This window comes from Budorcas taxicolor, chromosome 8 (assembly GCF_023091745.1).
Source record: "Budorcas taxicolor isolate Tak-1 chromosome 8, Takin1.1, whole genome shotgun sequence".
In the NCBI taxonomy this organism is placed as follows: domain Eukaryota; kingdom Metazoa; phylum Chordata; class Mammalia; order Artiodactyla; family Bovidae; genus Budorcas; species Budorcas taxicolor.
The window spans coordinates 13505492-13524231 of record NC_068917.1 but is presented as its reverse complement, the minus strand read 5'-3'; positions in this window follow the sequence as shown (position 1 = coordinate 13524231).

Genomic DNA, 18740 nt, shown 5'->3' with positions numbered 1-18740 from the left:
TCAGGGCATAGATTTGGATTACTGTGATACTGACTGGTTTGCCTTGCAAATGAACAGAGATCATTCTGTCATTTTTGAGATTGTATCCAAGTACTGCATTTCGGACTCTTTTGTTGACCATGATGGCTACTCCATTTCGCTAAGGGATTCTTGCCTGCAGTAGAAGATATAATTGTCATCTCAGTTAAATTCACCCATTCCAGTCCTTCTTAGTTCGCTGATTCCTAGAATGTCGACGTTCACTCTTGCCATCTCCTGTTTGACCACTTCCAATTTGCCTTGTTTCATGGACCTAACATTCCAGGTTCCTATGCAATATTGCTCTTTACAGCATCGGATCTTGCTTCTACCACCAGCCACATCCACAACTGAGTGTTGTATTTGCTTTGGCTCCATCCCTTCATTCTTTCTGGAGTTATTTCTCCACTGATCTCCAGGAGCATACTGGGCACCTACTGACCTGGGGAGTTCACCTTTCAGTGTCCTGTCTTTTTGCCGTTTCACACTGTTCATGGGGTTCTCAAGGCAAGAATACTGAAAAAATTAAGATTCCCTAAAATAGGTGAGTCAATCAGGGAACATGGTCAGTGATGCCCAAGCTAGTTCTAAAGCACAGGTGCCCATCTTGTTCAGAGTGTCAGTGTCCTCCCACCATATATACCAGGAACAGGAGTTCCCTGGTGGCACAGTGGATAAGAATCCTCCATCCAGTGCAGGGGACATGGCTTCAATCCTTGGTCCGGGCAGATTCCGGATGCCATGGACCAACTAAACCCATATGCCACAACTACTCAGCCTGCATGCTCTAGAGCAACAAGAGAAGCCCCTGATCATCGCAACTAGAGAAAACTGCATGCAGCAGCACAGCCAAAAAAAAAAAAAAGATGCCAGGAACAAAGGCATGGTAGTTGAACACACTGGATTTCCCACACCTTGCAGGGAGGGGGACCACACACCATGCAAAACCATGGGGTGTCCCAGTAGGAGGGAGATGAGAAAGGGGTCACGGTAGGATTTGGGTTTGTGTCAGGTGATTTGGGTAAAGGTATAAGCAAGGCTTCCCATGTCAGGAAGCAGAGGCAATTCTATGCCTGGCCATCTTAAGGAATCTTATGCAGGAGGAAGGAAGACGAGACTGAGTCTAAGCTGAAAGTGGTAATGAAGCAGCAGGCACTCATAGCAGCTGGGAGGTGCGGCATTAGTCTTCTGCTGCTTTATAACAAATAACCACAAACTTAGTGGTGATGAGCAACCCCAGTTCACCGTCTCACAGTTTCTGTAGAAACAAGAAGCTCGGGAGCTCACCGGAGGAGGCTGTGGGGCTATGCTTGGGCACAGAGTGCTCCTCCACGGTCTCTGATTGTCGGTGGGATTCGCTCCCGTGCAGCTGTAGGACTGAGGTGCCCATTTCCTTCTGGCTGCTGGTCAGGGGTGATTCTCTGCTCCCCAAGACTCCCTATGTTTCTTGCCACATGAAGCCCTCGGAGGCAGTCCCCCACAGGCCTGTTTGCTCTCCTCCAGGCCAGCAAGGGAAGAGGCCTTGACTTCCTCTTCTACAATCAGTCAGAGAAAACTCTCTGCTTCAAAAGTCTTGAGATTAGATCAGGGCTACTGAGGGACAGGGAAGTCCGGCATGCTGCAGTCCATGGGGTTGCAAAGAGTCAGACACAGCTGGGTGATTGAACAACAACAAGTAATCTATCTTAAGATCAACTGATTAGGGACTGTAATCACATTTGTAGTCTTTTTTTTTTTTTTTTAGACCATGCTGCACAGCACGTGGTATCTTAGTTCCCCAACAAGGGATTGAACCTCTGCCCCCTGCAATGGAGGCACTGAGTCTTAACCACTGAGCCACCAGGGAAGTCCCTGTAAGCATTTGTAAAATCCCTTTACAATAGTACATAGATCCATGTTTTTTGAATAACTGGGGGGAAGGTGTGTATATACCTGGGGCCAGGACTCTTGGGGGCTAAGGCCCCTTAGAATTCTGCCAGCCACAAGGGTGTTTGATGTTTATGGTTCAAACAGTGCTCATGTGGGGTCTGTGATCAGACACGATGATGGGGTGCTGTTATTTCCATCTCAGTCCAGCTCAGTCCCAAAGTATGCCCTGTCTGAAGCTTGATATTGTATGAAATGTGTATGTTCAACTGGGGAACACCAGGCCTTGCTGATGGTACCAGGCAAGCTCCTGGATGTCAGAGCCTACTCCTCTCTTTCTCAAAGAGAAGGCGCTGGTAGCATCCAACAGGAAAAATGGGAAGGGACATGAAGGGCAGTTCTCAACAGAGCAAAAGCCAGGTAGCCAACAGACATGTGAAAAGACACACAATATCTCTATCAATGAGGAAAGTACTAAGCTAAACAATGTTGAGATGCACTCACACTCATCAGATTGGCAAAATACATAAAACCTGATGAAAAGTTTGGCAAAGGTGAAGAGAGAGAGGGGTTTCCCTGTCAGTCCAGTGGTTAAGATTCTGTACTTCCACTGAAGAGGGCACAGATTCAATCCCTGGTTTGGGAACTGAGATCTCAGCATGCTGCATGGAGCAGATTTAAAAAAAAAAAATGAAAAAGTTATTCCCTCTTACATCTGAGCACACAGCCAGATTATCTATCCCAGTCTCCTTTGCAGTCAGGTGTGACAGTATAACTGATTTGGGGTCAAAGGAATGAGTGCAAATGATGAGCACAAATGAGGAGCACCACTTCTGGTCTGTCTTCCATTCTCTTTGCCCATCAGGTGGATGCCAGAGCTCAGGGTAATGAAAGAAAAGCTGTTCTTATGCTATTTACAATACCTAGGTCATGGAGGCAACCTGGATGTCCACTGACAGATGAAGGGATAAAGAAGCTGTGGTGCATATACACAATGGAATATTACTCAGCCATAAAAAGAAATGCATCTGAGTCAGTTCTAATGAGGTAGATGAACCTAGAGCCTATCATATAAACTAAGTCAGAAAGAGAAAAACAAACATCATATATTAATGCATTCTTACGGAATCTAGAAAGATGGTACTGAAGAACCTATTTGCAGGGCAGCACTGGAGATACAAACAGAGAACAGACTTATGGGCAGGAAGGAGAGGGTGAAATGAATGGAGAGAGTAGCTTGGAAGCATATACACTGCTGCTGCTGCTGCTAAGTCGCTTCAGTCATGTCCGACTCTGCGCGACCCCATAGACGGCAGCCCACCAGGCTCCTCTGTCCCTGGGATTCTCCAGGCAAGAACACTGGAGTGGGGTGCCATTTCCTTCTCCAATGCATGAAAGTGAAAACTGAAAGTGAAGTCGCTCAGTCGTGTCCGACTCTTAGCGACCCCATGGACTGCAGCCCACCAGGCTCCTCTGTCTATGGGATTTTCCTGGCAAGAATACTGGAGTGGGTTGATGTTTCCTTCTCCAGAGCATCTTCCAGACCCAGGGACTGAACCCGCATCTCCCAAGCATTTCCAGCATTGCAGGCAGATTATTTACTGCTGAACCACTTAAGGAAATCTATAAATGAATCCATACATATTTGCCTAAAAGGACACGCATAAGAAAGTTGATTGTATGGAATAGAGAGAAAAGTCCCCCCAAATGGAAATAAGCCAATGCCTATCCGTAGGAGAATGAATAAATTGTGTGATATTCAGACAATGTGACACCATATGGCATTTAAAAATGAAAACACCAGAGCTACATCTATCAACCTTGAGTAAATCCCAGAAACAGTTTTGAGCAAAAGAACCAAGAGGCAGTGGGACATTTACAACAAGATACCATTTATACAAACTTTTCAAATTGCCAAATCCACACTTTATAATTTTTATGAATGCATAGCATATGTGGAAATACATAAAAAACATGAATGAAAATGATAAAGGCTAAATTCATGAGTATGATCCCCTCTGGGGAGAGAGGGAGGGAAAAGAAAAGATCCAAGAAGGATAGACAGCAGGCTTCCATTTTAATCTGTGATATGTAATTTCTTTTAGAGAATTTTTCAACAAAATAGCTTAATATTTAGATTTGATCAAGTGGATAATAGGCATGTGGGTTTTCATTATATTCTTCTTTATTCATTGTTTGAAACAATAAAGTTGCTCTTTGATTTGAGTGGGAAGAGGCAAGTTTATTTTTCTAAGTGGGGACAGTAAGATAGAGCAGTGAGGGAATCAGGAAATCTAAGTTGGAAGAACTAGGCCTGTAGGGAAGAGGGACCGAAGAGGATACAGAATCTTTTCAGGACCTCCTCCAAGACAGCCTTTCTTGCTTGCTTCCCAGGTGGCACAGGGGTAAAGAATCCACCTGCCAATGGAGGAGATGAAAGAGACATGGGTTCCATGCCTGGATCAGGAAGATCCCCTGGAGAAGGAAATGGCAGCCCACTCCAGTATTCTTGCCTGGAGAATCCCAAGAACAGAGGAGCCTGGTGGGCTACAGTCCACCGGGTCACAAAGAGTTGCACACAACTGAGCAACTGAGCACGCACACACCCATGATCCCACTTCCAGGTCTGGGCTCCTGTAATGCACTGTATATTCACCTGTCATTACATTTAGCATAGTCCAAGGAAGTGGTCTGTTATCAGTATTCCTAACATCATCCCATCATTTTATATTTGTAATACATATTTTTCAGATATTTATGTAGAGAGATATATAGATTATAGATACGGCTAATACATAAAGATGGTTGTCTCAGAGTGGATAGGATCGGGTGATTTCTACGTTAAGTTACTATATACTTTGGTAAATATTAATGTATTTGGCTGCATTGGGGCTTAGATGCAGTGTACAGGCTTCTTTGTAGTTGAGGCGCACAGACTGAGCGGCTGCAGAACACGGCGTTAGTTACCCCATGGCATGTAGGATTTTAGTTCCCCGACCAGGGACTGAACCCTTGGCCCCTGTGTTGAAGGTGAATTCTTAACCCCTGGTCCACCAGGGAAGTCCCTATTATATACTTTCTAAAAATTTATTCATTTTTAACTGGAGGATAATTGCTTTACAATGTTGTGTCGGTTTCTGCCATACATCAATATGAATCAGCTATAGATAGACATATGAGCTTCCCTCTTGAATCTCCCTCCCCACCCCACCCCTCTAGGTCATCACAGAGCACCAGCCTGAGCTCCCTGAGCTATACAGCAGCTTCCCACTGGCTAGCTATTTTACAGATGGTAGTGCGTATATCGGAGAAGGCAATGGCACCCACTCCGGTACTCTTGCCTGGAAAATCCCATGGAAAGAGGAGCCTGGTGAGCTGCAGTCCATGGGGTCGCAAAGAGTCGGACACGACTGAGCGACTTCACTTTTCACTTTCATGCGTTGGAGAAGGAAATGGCAACCCACTCCAGTGTTCTTGCCTGGAGAATCCCAGGGACAGGGGAGCCTGGTGGGCTGCCATCTATGGGGTCGCACAGAGTCGGACACAACTGAAGCGACTTAGCAGCAGCAGCGTATATATGTCAGTGCTCCTCTCAGTCTGTCCCACCCTCTCCCCCCTCATTGTGTCCCTAAGTCTCTTCTCTATATCAGAGTCTCTACTCCTGCCCTGCAGACAGGTTCATCTGTACCAGTTTTCTAATATATATATGTGTGTGTGTGTGTTAATACACAGTATTTGCTTTTCTCTTTCTTACTTCACTCTGTGTAACAGGCTTCACTAGAACTGACTCAGATTCATTCCTATTATATACTTTTAATATCACTTCTGGGTCTATCTGCCTATCCCAGGATGAAACCTCCTTGAAGACAGCCATCTCCTGCAGGTTACTTCTCTCTCTGAGGAAGTCCTGCCCTAGCTCACAGAGACAACTGGAATCTGAGGAATGAATGGCTCTTCAAAGCAAAAGCTGAGGTTGTGAGGAAGAAGGTGACATCAGGCGGAAGACAGGGACCAAGAATCGGTATCCTCACTAGGCTTTGCTGCCTTGGGACTCAAACATGCTCTACGATGGGAAAAGAGAACTGTGCTTCAGTGAAAGATGTAAGACAAAACAAAATAAAAACTGATGACACCATGGGTCACGTAACTTTTCACAGAACCACAGAGCCTTATTATAGGTATAATCGTTTTCTTTTACTCTTAGCCTTATTTATTTACTTTTTATTATCACAGCTTGATACAGAAAATACATGTATTCAATTTTTGTTCCTGCTGGGAAGGAACAAGGAAGGAAAGCTAAAAATTTGTTTAGCTTTCTGTTGTAAAGAGATCTAGTTATGACAGTATGAGAAAGGAATGAGGAATGGAGGAAGGGTATTAAACGTGTCCGTGGTCTCTGGATTTCCAAGCATTCCAGATACAGAGCAAGTTACGTAGGAATTAAATAGTTTCGATTGCTCGAATCTACTATTACCAGATATGTCGCTAATACAGTTTGGGCTGGAGAGAATCCCTTCTCTTTGCTTTTTTCTTTGTCCCTTTGATTATGTAAATGTGGCCAGACACATCACAGCCATAATAGAAACCATCTCTCATCTATTTGCTTCTCTTCCTCAGCCATCAATAACCTCAGATTTCCCCATCCTGAAGAACCCCTTGCTCATCCCTTCCAGCTCGCTCTTGAAACAGCGCCCTCTAGCCGAGGCTTTGCGCTCTCCTCTTCACTCCTTTGACTTAATTCATTCCATCTAGTTTCTGCGTTCAGCATCACTGATGACCTTATAGGTGTAACCTTAAAGACATCTTGTTCTAACGTTCACCTAATGCCAGAATCTTTCCAACGCTATCCGCAATCAACTTCCAATCACTGAGGACATCAACCTCTCTCAGGTGAAGTCAACTTATCTTTGGATAGCTTAGTTGCAAATTTTTTTCTTTTGTTATTGTAAAATCTGGCAACCTAACTCCAGTTTCTACTCCTTGGGGCCCTAACTGAAAGATAACCTTCCTCAGTCTTCACTCTGGTCCAAAATGGAACTTGATCCATCATGTAAATCCCTGAGCAGCACGCTGAGGACAGCCAAGGACCACAGGACTGAGAATGAGGAACCTGGACCCGGGGATGCAAGCACACATCTGGAGGAGACAGGGATGGAGCCTTCCATCCAGACAGCTGAGAAACTCTCCAGAGCCCGTCTCTCCACCTTGACTTAGCTTTCTACTCCCTACCAAAGCTGCAGGTCTGGTTCCCTCAGATTCCTGAGGCCAAAGGAGAGATAACAAATAAACGAGGAACAGAGTAGGCTTGAGCTAACCTGGTTCTCTGATGATTATCATTCTTCGAGTTTCCAGGTTCTGTTCTAGGTGCTTCTATTTAATCCTCACTATGGGGTAATCCTACTTACGTGGTGGTGGTGGTGGTTTTAGTTGCTGGGTCGTGTCCAACTCTTGTGACTCCCACCAGGCTACTCTGACCAAAGGATTTCCCAGGCAAGAATACTGGAGTGGGTCGCCATTTCCTTCTCCAAATCCTACCTATGAGGTAGGTCTATCATCTTTTCAGAAGGGATGAGAAGACACAGAGAGACAGGTTACAGGATTTGGCCAAGGCTGTAGAGCCAGAATTTGAGGCTCTGGCCTCAGAGCCTGTGCGCTGAACCCCTCTGCACATCCGGGCACAGAACACCTAACACACAGCCTGCATGGAGGCCTAATGCTGGAATGAGGGACACCAGGACTCCACCTGACTGCAGCAGAGTGGCAGGACAAGGAATCCAAGTCAGGGGACACTAGACACTTGGCAGAGCCAGGCTTGTTTGCAGAAAGCAGCAAACACCAAGCCACAGCCCCTGGGCCCTGGCATGAGGCCAAGGCCACTTCCAAAATGAGGAGGACTCTGTCTGCACTCTGGACAGTATTTGTGCTATGGCTGCGTAGCCCGCACAGAGACTGCGTCTGTGCTATGGCTATGTGATATATATTGTGTGGGGTGTGTGTGTGAGAGCGGAATAAATGTTTGCTGTCCAACTCTTTGCGATGCCACGGACTATAGCCCACCAGGCTCCTCTGTCCATAGGATTTCCCAGACAAGAATGCTAGAATAGGTTGCCATTTCCTTCTCCAGGGGATCTCCCTGGCTTGGGGATCGAACCTGCATCTCTTAAATTGTCAGGCAGCTTCTTTATCACTGAGCCATCTGAGAAGCCTGGAGTAAAGGTTAGAGCTGCTTTAGACACAACTCAAATGGTAAAACCTAATTAGAGAAACATTGACTTGTGAATTGGCAGCTAAAGTTTCTGCACCTTGAGCCAACAGTCTCTGTCACCACTGACAACAAAGATTGGAGACCCAGGTGAGAGGCAGGAGCTCTTCCCTTGTTACCCTGAACCCCACAGTCTGCTCACTGAAGCTGCCTTAAGACACAACTATTTCATTCTTCAATTCCTTGGCCCAGGTCTTTGTCAGTTTGGGGAACCAATGAGTTTTAGAAGCCCAAGTAAATTCAACTCTCAATTCACAGTTCCAAAGTAGTGAGCATAGGCTGGACAAGTGACCACACAGACCTATACTTCATCCCTATTGCTCTGCAAATTTGGTCTTAAGTTGAGTGTGCCAGGAGAAAGCCAGAGTGAGTCACCGTTTCATTTTCTTCTGTAAGCAGCATGGTTCCTCTCACTTCTACAAGACACCCAGAGTGAGAGACGGCTGTTGCTGTGCTGAGTGACTTAGCTCTTGAGATGTTGCTGGGCCTTGGTTGAGTGACTTTCAGGGAAGCAGCTCCAAGAAAGAGTTTCAGGGAGAGTTTTGCTTTGCTGTTCAGCAAGCAAGACTTTGCTGTTCAGATATGATCGTATCTTGGGAATTCAGAGAGCAGTTCAGTAGAGGGGAGTGTGTGCGTCCGTGCGTGCGTGCGCATGCGCGAGTGCACGTGCGTGCATGCATGTTCAGTCATATCTGACTCTTTGCAACTCCATGGACGGTAGCCCGCCAGGCTCCTCTGTCCATGGGATTTTCCAAGCAAGAATACTGGAGTGGGTTGCCATTTCCCCCTGCAGGGGATCTTCCCAACCCAGGGATTAAACCTGCGTCTTTTGTCTCTCCTGCATGGGCAGACAGATTCTTTTACCACTGAGCCACCTGGGAAGCCCCACACAGACCTTAGGAAAAATTAAATTCATTTTTTTTCCCTGTTGTTGTTTCTTTCTCTTTCTGATACCATCTGCAGGGACATGCCACAGTGAAAGGTTACGACTGCCTGAAATGAGAATTCTTCCCTCTACTGAACTGCTCTCTGAATTCCCAAGATACGATCATATCTGAACAGCAAAGTCTTGCTTGCTGAACAGCAAAGCAAAACTCTCCCTGAAACTCTTTCTTGGAGCTGCTTCCCTGAAAGTCACTCAACCAAGGCCCAGCAACATCTCAAGAGCTAAGTCACTCAGCACAGCAACAGCCGTCTCTCACTCTGGGTGTCTTGTAGAAGTGAGAGGAACCATGCTGCTTACAGAAGAAAATGAAACGGTGACTCACTCTGGCTTTCTCCTGGCACACTCGACTCAAGACCAAATTTGTTCCCGCAGAGCAACAGGGATGAAGTATTCATCGGTTTGAATGTGAACAACCATTTCAACAGAGAGAGATTTCCAAGCCATTGAATCTAAAGAGTAGCCTGGGGTCCCCAACCAAGAGGCATCAGGTAACATTTGCAGAAAGACAAAATAGCAAGAGAAAGAGCTACACATATGATAAAAAGAACGAAAAGGAGAAAACATCCAAGAAAGTAAGACATAGTGTGGCCAGCAAAAGCAAAAGGCTCGGAGGAGAAGGAAGGGGAGAAGACGGACATTTACATGAATCCACGTAAAGAAATACAATAGGCCCCTGTCTATGACCCTTCGAGTTGAGGACTTTCAAAGGTGCGAAGGCACGTTCACATTTCTAATCATGTAAGTTAGTTCACATGTCAGGTGTGCACTATCCACATGCTGTGAGGCAACTAAGGCTGTGCGCCACCCTGCTGAGGCCTGAGCACACACCTACAGCCTGTGCTACACGAGAGAAGGCACCCAGGCGAGAAGTCCTTGCACCGCAGTAACTTTGCGTGAAGTAGCCCTTGCTCACTTCAGCTAGAGAAAGCTCACAGGCAGCAACAAAGACCCAGGGCAGCACCCCCCTCAAAGCGGCTAATTAACTGTTAAAAGTAAATTTTTTTAATGTATATGTTCTTTCCCGGCAGCTCAGCTGGTAAAGAATCCGTCTGCCATGCAAGAAACCCCAGTTCGATTCCTGGGTCGGGAAGATCACCTAGAGAAGGGATAGGCTGCCCACTCCGGTATTCTTGGCCTTCCCTGGTGGCTCAGTAGATAAAGAATCTGCCTGGAATGCAGGAGACCTGGGCTCAATCCCTGGATTGGGAAGATCCCCTGGAGGAGGGCATAGCAACCTCCTCTAATATTCTTGTTCGCAGAATCCCCATGGACAGAGGAGCCTGGCAGACTGCAGTCCATGGGGTCGCAATGAGTTGGATATGACTGAGTGACTAAGCACACATGTTCTTTCCACTAAAAAAAAGAAAAGAAATAAGAGGAGAAGAAAAATGACAGGTAAGGCCTGGAAAGAAAGAAACAGACATAGTGAGAGTCAGCCAGAAATAGACACACAGAGGTAAATGCAAAAACCACACACACACACACACACACACACACACACACACACACACACACACACTAGTTTAAACAACCACTGGCAGAGGTCCTGCGTCTTAAAATAACCCAAAACAATCAGTCAAAACCCTTGCTGGCAAGTATATCATTGAGACGAACATCTTTTAAGGAAGACAGCAGGTGAAAATCCACAGATTCACAGTATCATTTCATCCTGCTTGTGTTAAGTAAGCCATTCCCAGTGGAAAAGCCTGAACAGAGAGCCCTGAGGCTCACACAGCCAATAGAATCTTGCACAAGTATTCCTGCCCTTGAGGGAGAACGGGTGATCAGCCACAGTTAACAGCCGACCATTTTGCTTCAAGGTAACATAATCTGTTTTTTCCCACCCACCCTCTTCCCTTAGTATCCAGTGAGCATGTACACAGCATCCTCTAGAATGTTCCAATGAGCACCAGCCGGGGTAGAGATGTGGGTGGGAATGTGGAACACAGGCAAGGCTTGAGGGGTATTTCCCCTCAATGATTATCAGGGTTTTTTTTCTCATATCTCTTGGAACATTTTATTTTCTGCATCTAAGCTCTATACTGCTGATAAATAGAGAAGGCTCTTACTGTAACCTGGTTTGTGTGTGCTAAGACAGTTTCAGTCGTATCCAACTCTTTGCAACACCATGGACGGTAGCCCACCAGGCTCCTCTGTCTCCAGGATTCTCCAGGTCAGAATACTGGAGTGCGCTGCCATTTCTTCCTCCAGGGGATCTTCACAACTCAGGGACAGAACCCACGTCTCTAATGTCTACTGTTTTGGCAGACAGGTTCTTTACCCTGAGTGCCACCTGGGAAGCCCTATTACCTGGTTACTAACCTCAGTTTTTCCCCTGCCTTCACCATACCTAAAGCTCTAACTAGCTTCTATTAATAATACTGGGTTGGCCTAGAAGTTCATTCAGGTAAAGTGAAGTGAAAGCCGCTCAGTTGTGTCCGACTCTTTGTGATCCCATAAACTATACAGTCCATGGAATTCTCTAGACTAGAATACTGGAGTGGGCGGCCTTTCCCTTCTCCAGGGGATCTTCCCAACCTAAGGATCGAACCCAGATTTCCCAGCATTCCAGGCAGATTCTTTACCAGCTGAGGCACAAAGGAAGATCAAGAATACTCAAGTGGGTAATCTGTCCCTTCTCCAGCAGATCTTCCCGACCCAGAAATCGAACTGGGGTCTCCCGCATTGCAGGTGGATTCTTTACCAACTGAGCTACCAAGGAACCCCTGACATCATTTAGGTAAGATCATCTGGAAAATATGAAGAAACTTTTTGTTCAGCTTGATAATTATACCCATCCTCTGGGAAATACTCAACAGTCCTGGTGGGGGGTGGGGGCTTCCCAGGTGGCTCAATGGTAAAGAATTCACCTGCCAGTGCAGGAGAATCAGGTTCTATCTCTGGGTCGGGAAAATCCCCTGGAGAAGGAAATGGCACCCCACTCCAGTATTCTTGCCTGGGAAATCCCATGGACAGAGGAGCCTGGCGGGCTACAGCCCATGGCATTGCAAAGAGTCGGACACAACTGTGCACACGTATCAGTCATCAGAATGTACTCATATACACTGAGGAAAGGCTGCTCACAGAAATATTTTGAGGAGGATAGGGTCAAATGTGGTTTTCTCTATTCTATGAAAGGAAGTCCAAAAGAAGCTCACGGAGGAGACTTGTTCGAGGTCTCAGAACCCAGCCAGGGCAGAGACAAGACACGAATTTAGGTCCCCCATCCAGTACCCGTCTCTTCCCACTATATCTCCTTGGCTGTATCCTTGGGGTGGCAGAGCTTTTGTTTTCACACATTTCCCCTCCTTTTGCTTCAGATCTTTGTTATTGTTGTTGTTAAATGTATTTTTATTGAAATATAATTGCTGTACACAATCTTTGTTGTTTTTAATTAAAATATTACAATACTCGAATCCCTACCTAGATCCCATCATCCTTTCTCCCTCTCCAGAGATAACCACTGTCCTTAACTCAGAATTCGTCATTTCCACATAGTTACCATTGCTAGAATTACTAAACTATATACACACACAAATAAATTCCCTAGTGATTCAGATGGTAAAGAATCTACCTGCAATGCAGAAGACCTGGATTCAATTCCTAGGTTGGGAAGACTCTTTGGATAAAAGAATGGCAAATCCAGTATTCTTGCCTGGACAGAGGAGCCTGGCGGGCTATAGTCCATAGGTTCACAAAGAGCTGGACACGAAGAGCAACTAATACATCCTGTTCTGTAGATTTCAAACTCATTTCTATTATTCTACAACTCACTTTTTAATATTTTAATTAAAAAATTTTTAATTATGAAAATATGGTAGCACATTTATAGGAGACTTGGAAAATACAGAACAAAATTACATATAGTTCCACTATATGTTACAATTGTTTTAAGTAGATAAAGATTTTTAGTTGGAGTTTCAAAATCAAACTCTCGGAAATTAATAGAATGAATGTAGAGAGAAGAGGAAGAATACAGAAGAACTGAAAAGCATTATGAACCAATTTGATATAATTAAGATTTACACAACTTTCTCACAACAGTAAGATACAAATTCTATTCAGGTTCCCATAGACTATAAACTAGGAGACACTGGGACAAATGCAGAAACCTCATGGTCTAAAGGTATTGAAATCCACAACTTGCTTTTTTCTTTCCATAATCATTTTTTAGCTTTGTCCATATATTAGCCCGAATTCATTCATTTAAGCTGCTATTAGTATCCCCAAAACTCATCCCTTTTCAACAGCCAAAAGCCATGCCGGAAGTCCAGTGTTTCCCTTCTCTCCACCCTCAGAGCTTGGCATCAGAATATGGAGCCAGATGGGCTCAGAAACTTCTCCTGGGCTTCCAGTGGGCTCAACGCCTGCTACGTTACAGCCTTTACTAATTTCCACTGGGGCTTATCCCAAGTGATTGGATTAATGAGACTGTTGATATCATCATTTCACTGCCATCTTCGTAATTGGTTCTCAGTGGAAATTGTTATAGTCATGATCCTTCTCAGTAGGAAGAAGTCAAGACCAAATTCTGGGAATAGAGCTTTTCGAAACTAAGCGAAGCAGGAAATTTGAAATGGAACCTGACTCATTCCTAGTTGAGAAGACCACTGAAGCTAGTAAAGAAAACCAAAGTAAAAGTTGTGGTTTGGGAATGTTGGGAAAGCATGTGTATGCAGAGATGCCATTTTCTAAAAACGTTCTGATGAAATAATTAAACCAAACGGTCATTATCTGAACACTCATTTGGGGGGAAAACCCTAGAAATTCTATGGCAGAGCAATGGAATAAAATGACTCTTTTCTTGAAATAGATGCTCATGGTCTGTGCTTCCCTTTACTGCTGCAGTCAGCATTGCTGATAGCTATTTACAAGCCCACCCACCCCCCTATTGCAAATTTCATGATGCTGGGACCCATTGCTCCCCGGAGCCTGGCATCTGGAGTTCCATTTGTCAAATGAATTGGTTAGTAAACATAGAAAAGTAGCACCAGTGAAGTCCTACTGGCATATAAAAATCTCCTAGAGGATGTCCATGGAAAAAGAATCACACCAAGCCGCCAGAATGGCTACAGAGCAAGCCAAATATTGCAGCTACAGGAGGAAGGGGCAGAAGCGCATCTATAGAGCGATGAAGGCCAAGTTCATCCACTCAGCAAACACGGGCCGAGTGAAGGGCCTGCGGAGAGCAGAAATGGTCTAAAGGGAAGGAAGGAAATAGTTACTGAACATTGACTTTCTAAGCTTATTTGTCAGATACAATATTTATCAGGCAGAAAAGCAAGTACCATCTCTATCTACTTACAAAGAAACAAAGTCTCAGAGAGGCTGCCTTACATAACCACTATCGTTTAGCTCATCAGTAGTAAACCCAGGGCACTTCCCTGGTGGTCCTGCTAGTTAAAAATATGCTTTCCAGTGCAGGAGACACAGGTTCAATCCCTGGGTGGAGAGCTAAGATTCCACATGCCACAGGGCCACTGGGCCTATGTGCTGCAATGAAGACCCAGTGCATCCAAACTGAAAACAAAAAGGTGGCAAACCCAGGATGCAAGCTTACTTCCACCTGATCTGAAAGCCAATGGACTTTCCACAGGGACATGGCATCTCCCCAAAGTGAGGAGTGGTTCCTGACTTTGAGGATCTTACGGTCCAATAAGGGAGATTATTTTGGCTTCAAAAGACTAATTAGAAAATAAACACAGAGATTGAGATTTCAGCATTCCTTACATTCAGTTATAGTAGTACAATCACTTAATTTTAGCCTATTACATTTTGCCTCTGACTATTTTTTTCATATCTTCTGGAAAAACACTATGTCAATGTTCTCATTTCTTCTGTTTCCTCTGCCTAGGATACTTTCTTTACTAACCACACTTGACCACGTGGCTTGAAGGTTTGTCATGGAGAGGTTCACTTCTGGACCACCCAAAATCTGAAACCCTGTCCAACATTTGGGGAATTCGCAACCTGATTAATTTTAGTGAGAGGCAGAGCCCACCTCCCACTACAGAGGCCAAAAAATGTCAACTGCTCACCTTCTGCCTCCCTTGCAGCTAGAACACAGCCCAAGCTCTGCCAACCAGGCACACTCACCCTAGACTTGGAAATATAAGCAAGTGAGGCAAAGGAGCAAGGGTCACAGATTATTCTGTCTGGAAGTTTAATAAGATGGAGGCACTAGGGTAAAACTCAGCAGAACTCTGTGAGGCTCCTGGGAGCCTTTCTGTGTCCCCCATTTCTTATTTTTAGGGAACAGACTTCAGCCTCCCTGATCTTCCCTGAGCTCCAAAGGGCAGATTCCAACAGCTACTAATCATGGCAGAGAAGGAATGCAGAGGCAAGGGAGAAGCAGGCAAGAAACAACAGTGCAGCCTTGGGCAGGGTCCTGGCTCTCCCTGCCTACCAAAACCCCCAACAAGTGGAAGATGCTAACATTCTTCATGCCAGAGAAGCCCCCCTGAGGCCAGATTAAAGGAACCAGAGAAGCTCGTCGTGAGATTAACTGAGGCCAGGTTAAAGGACGCAGGCCCTGCACACGCTCTAATCTTATCCGCACCCCACAACTGAACCATCGCTATACAACACCTGCTGTGTCCCCCTTTGCCTGAAGTTTCTACTTCACTGGAAACTCGCTCTCTGAGATTCAGTTCAGCACCAGTGCACAGAGGCTGAGTTATAAGCATCAATAGTAGCTTACACAATAAAGGCTTTAACTGTATCATATTTTTTTAAAAACCGTGGGATCCAGTCCCTTCATTTCATGGCAAATAGATGGGGAAAATGGAAACAGTGACAGACTTTATTTTGGGGGGCTCCAAAATCACTGCTGACAGTGACTGCAGCCATGAAATTAAAAGACACTTGCTCCTTGGAAGAAAAGTTATGACAAGCCTAGACAGTATTAAAAAGCAGAGACATCACTTTGCTGACAAAGCTCTGTATAGTCAAAGCGATGGTTTTTCCAGTAGTCATGTACAGATGTGAGAGTTTTACTATGAAGAAGATAGCTCACCGAAGAACTGATGCTTTCAAACTGTGTTGCTGGAGGAGACTTTTTTTTTTTGGTTGTGCTGGGTCTTTGTCCCTGCGTGTGGGCTTTCTCTAGTTGCGATGAGCAGGGGCTACTCTCTAATTGTGGTGCATGGGCTTCTCATCATGGTGCTTCCCTTGTTGTGGAGCACAGGGTCCAGTGTGTGCCAGTTTTAGTAGCTGTGGCACTCAGGCTGTGCCCCTCAGCATGTGGAATCTTCCCAGACGAGGGATCGAGCCCAGGTCCCCTGCATTGGCAGGTGGATTCTTAACCACTAGACCACCAGGGAAGTCCTGGAGTCTTGAGAGTCTCTTGGACCGCAAGGAGATCAAATTAGTCAATCCTAAAGGAAATCAACCCTGAATATTCATTGGAAGGACTGATGCTGAAGCTGAAACTCCAATACTTTGTCCACTTGATGTGAAGAGCCAACTCATTGGAAAAGACCCTGATGCTGGGGAAGACTGAAGGCAGGAGGGGAAGGGGGCCACAGAGGATGAGATGGTTGGAAGGCATCATGGACTCAATGGACATGAGTTGAAGCAAACTCCAGGAGATAGTGAAGGACAGGGAAGCCTGGCATGCTTCCCTGACTCTGACACAACTGAGCAACTGAACAACAACATTAAAAAAAAGAACTCTGGAAATTCGAATTTCAGGGTTGGTATAGAAATCCAATGAGGCTGAAAGCCCAGGCCCCTTCTTCATGTTCCGCCCTACCATCCTTATTCATCACCTGAGTGTTACAAGGTAGCTATTGCAGCTCTAAGCATCTTGTCTGCATTAAGGTAAGGAGAGGGAAGAGATAGTATCCATCATCCATTCTTTTTATTATAAAGGAAAACATTGCTCTGATAAAGCAAGACTCACCCTCAAGCAATGAATCCATCATGACTCATTACTTGCAGTTGGACAATCCCTCCCACTCCCACTCCTCCAACACAATTCGAGTTCCTTTAGCTAGAAAGAAAAGGCCAAAGGAAAGTGGCTTGAATGCTTATCAAGGATCCAGCTGCGTGTGCCAGAGTTCCATGAGTCCAGCCAGCGTCTTCGTACCTGACCAGTCACAGTTGAGTTCAAAGTCAGGATCTCAGACCCAAACATGCCTTCTCAAGGTCTGGGGACCTGGAAGCTTTGAAACCACACTGTTTACTTCACTCAGTAGAATTCACCCGGTAGACAGTGACAGGGAAGGCAGAGAATAAGTGAACCAGCATCATCCAGAAAAGAGGAGAATGGGAAACACAAAGCAGGCACCAGCCCTAACAGCTGCCATTTCCACTGAATCGGGTAGACACTCGGGTTGGCCAAAGAGTGAGCTCCTTGGTGGGCTAATCCAGAGGCCCCAGGCTCTGCTTTTGGAATGCTCCTCTTTGTCCGCTGGCCTCTGTGATCCCTTCTCCTGGTGTCTGAGAGTAACTTCCAGGCCAGCTGTCTTCACAGCCTCCTCTAAGGGGGGCCTTGCAGAAGACAGCCTTCTAGGGGGAGGGGGGGCCGGGGCGGGTACATGGCTTTCACAGTCTTTTTAAAATTGATGCAAGTAGTTTTTACTATTATGAGTAAGAGTACTGTGTACATTCTGTGCAAGTCAGAGACCATTTTTCACTACAGAGACTGGAAAAGATCAAAAACTTTGATAACAGGCTGCATTGGCAAGCCAGTGCAGGCAGGCACTTTCATATATATGCTGACAGGAGCATAAACTGCAGCTCCCTCCACGGAGGGCAATTTGACTAAATATATTACTCATATGTACATATGAGTAATTGTGTGATATATATAGCTAGCTAGCTATATACATTTGGCTATATACATACACATTACGCATGCGATATCTTTTGACTAATTTCACTTCTAGGAATTGATCATAGCAATGAATTCACACAAATAAACTGATATTTCTCTAAGATTATTCACAGCAGCTGTGTTTCTAAAGCACAGGATTAAACACCACCTAAATGACAATCAATAAACGGCAGTTAAAGAAAGCATGGTATACCCGTATGATGACATCCTATACAACTCTTAAACAAAAGAATGAAAGAATGAAAAAGCTCTTACTTTAGGTCTCTTAGAAACAAGGCTGAATTTTAGAAACAGGTGCAGAACAGTGTGTACAGGACACTAAATTTCTTCTGTGTCAGAATGAAAGGAAAAGTGACAGATCTCTGGGAGGACACACAAGAAACAGATAACAAAATTTGCCTCCTGGGAAGGGCTCAGGTGGTTCTGAGCACGGGTGGGAGTAAGATTTTTTACTGTGTTTCCATTCTTTTGCATTTGAGCCATATGAACGTGTTAGCTATTTAAATGTTTTAGATTGAAGTCTAGCTGATTTACAATGTGGTGTTAGCTTCAGGTATACAGCAAAATGCTTCAAAAGAATATTTCTATATTCTTTTTCAGATTCTTTTCCTATATGGGTTATTACAAGAAACTGAATATAGCTCCCTGTGTTATACAATAAATCCCCTGGAGAAGGAAATGGCACTCCAGTATTCTTGCCTGGGAAATCCATGGACAGAGGAGCCTGGAGGGCTATAGTCCATAGAGGGTCACAAAACAGTCAGACACAGCTAGTGACGAAACAACAATACAGTGAATCTCAGTTGTTT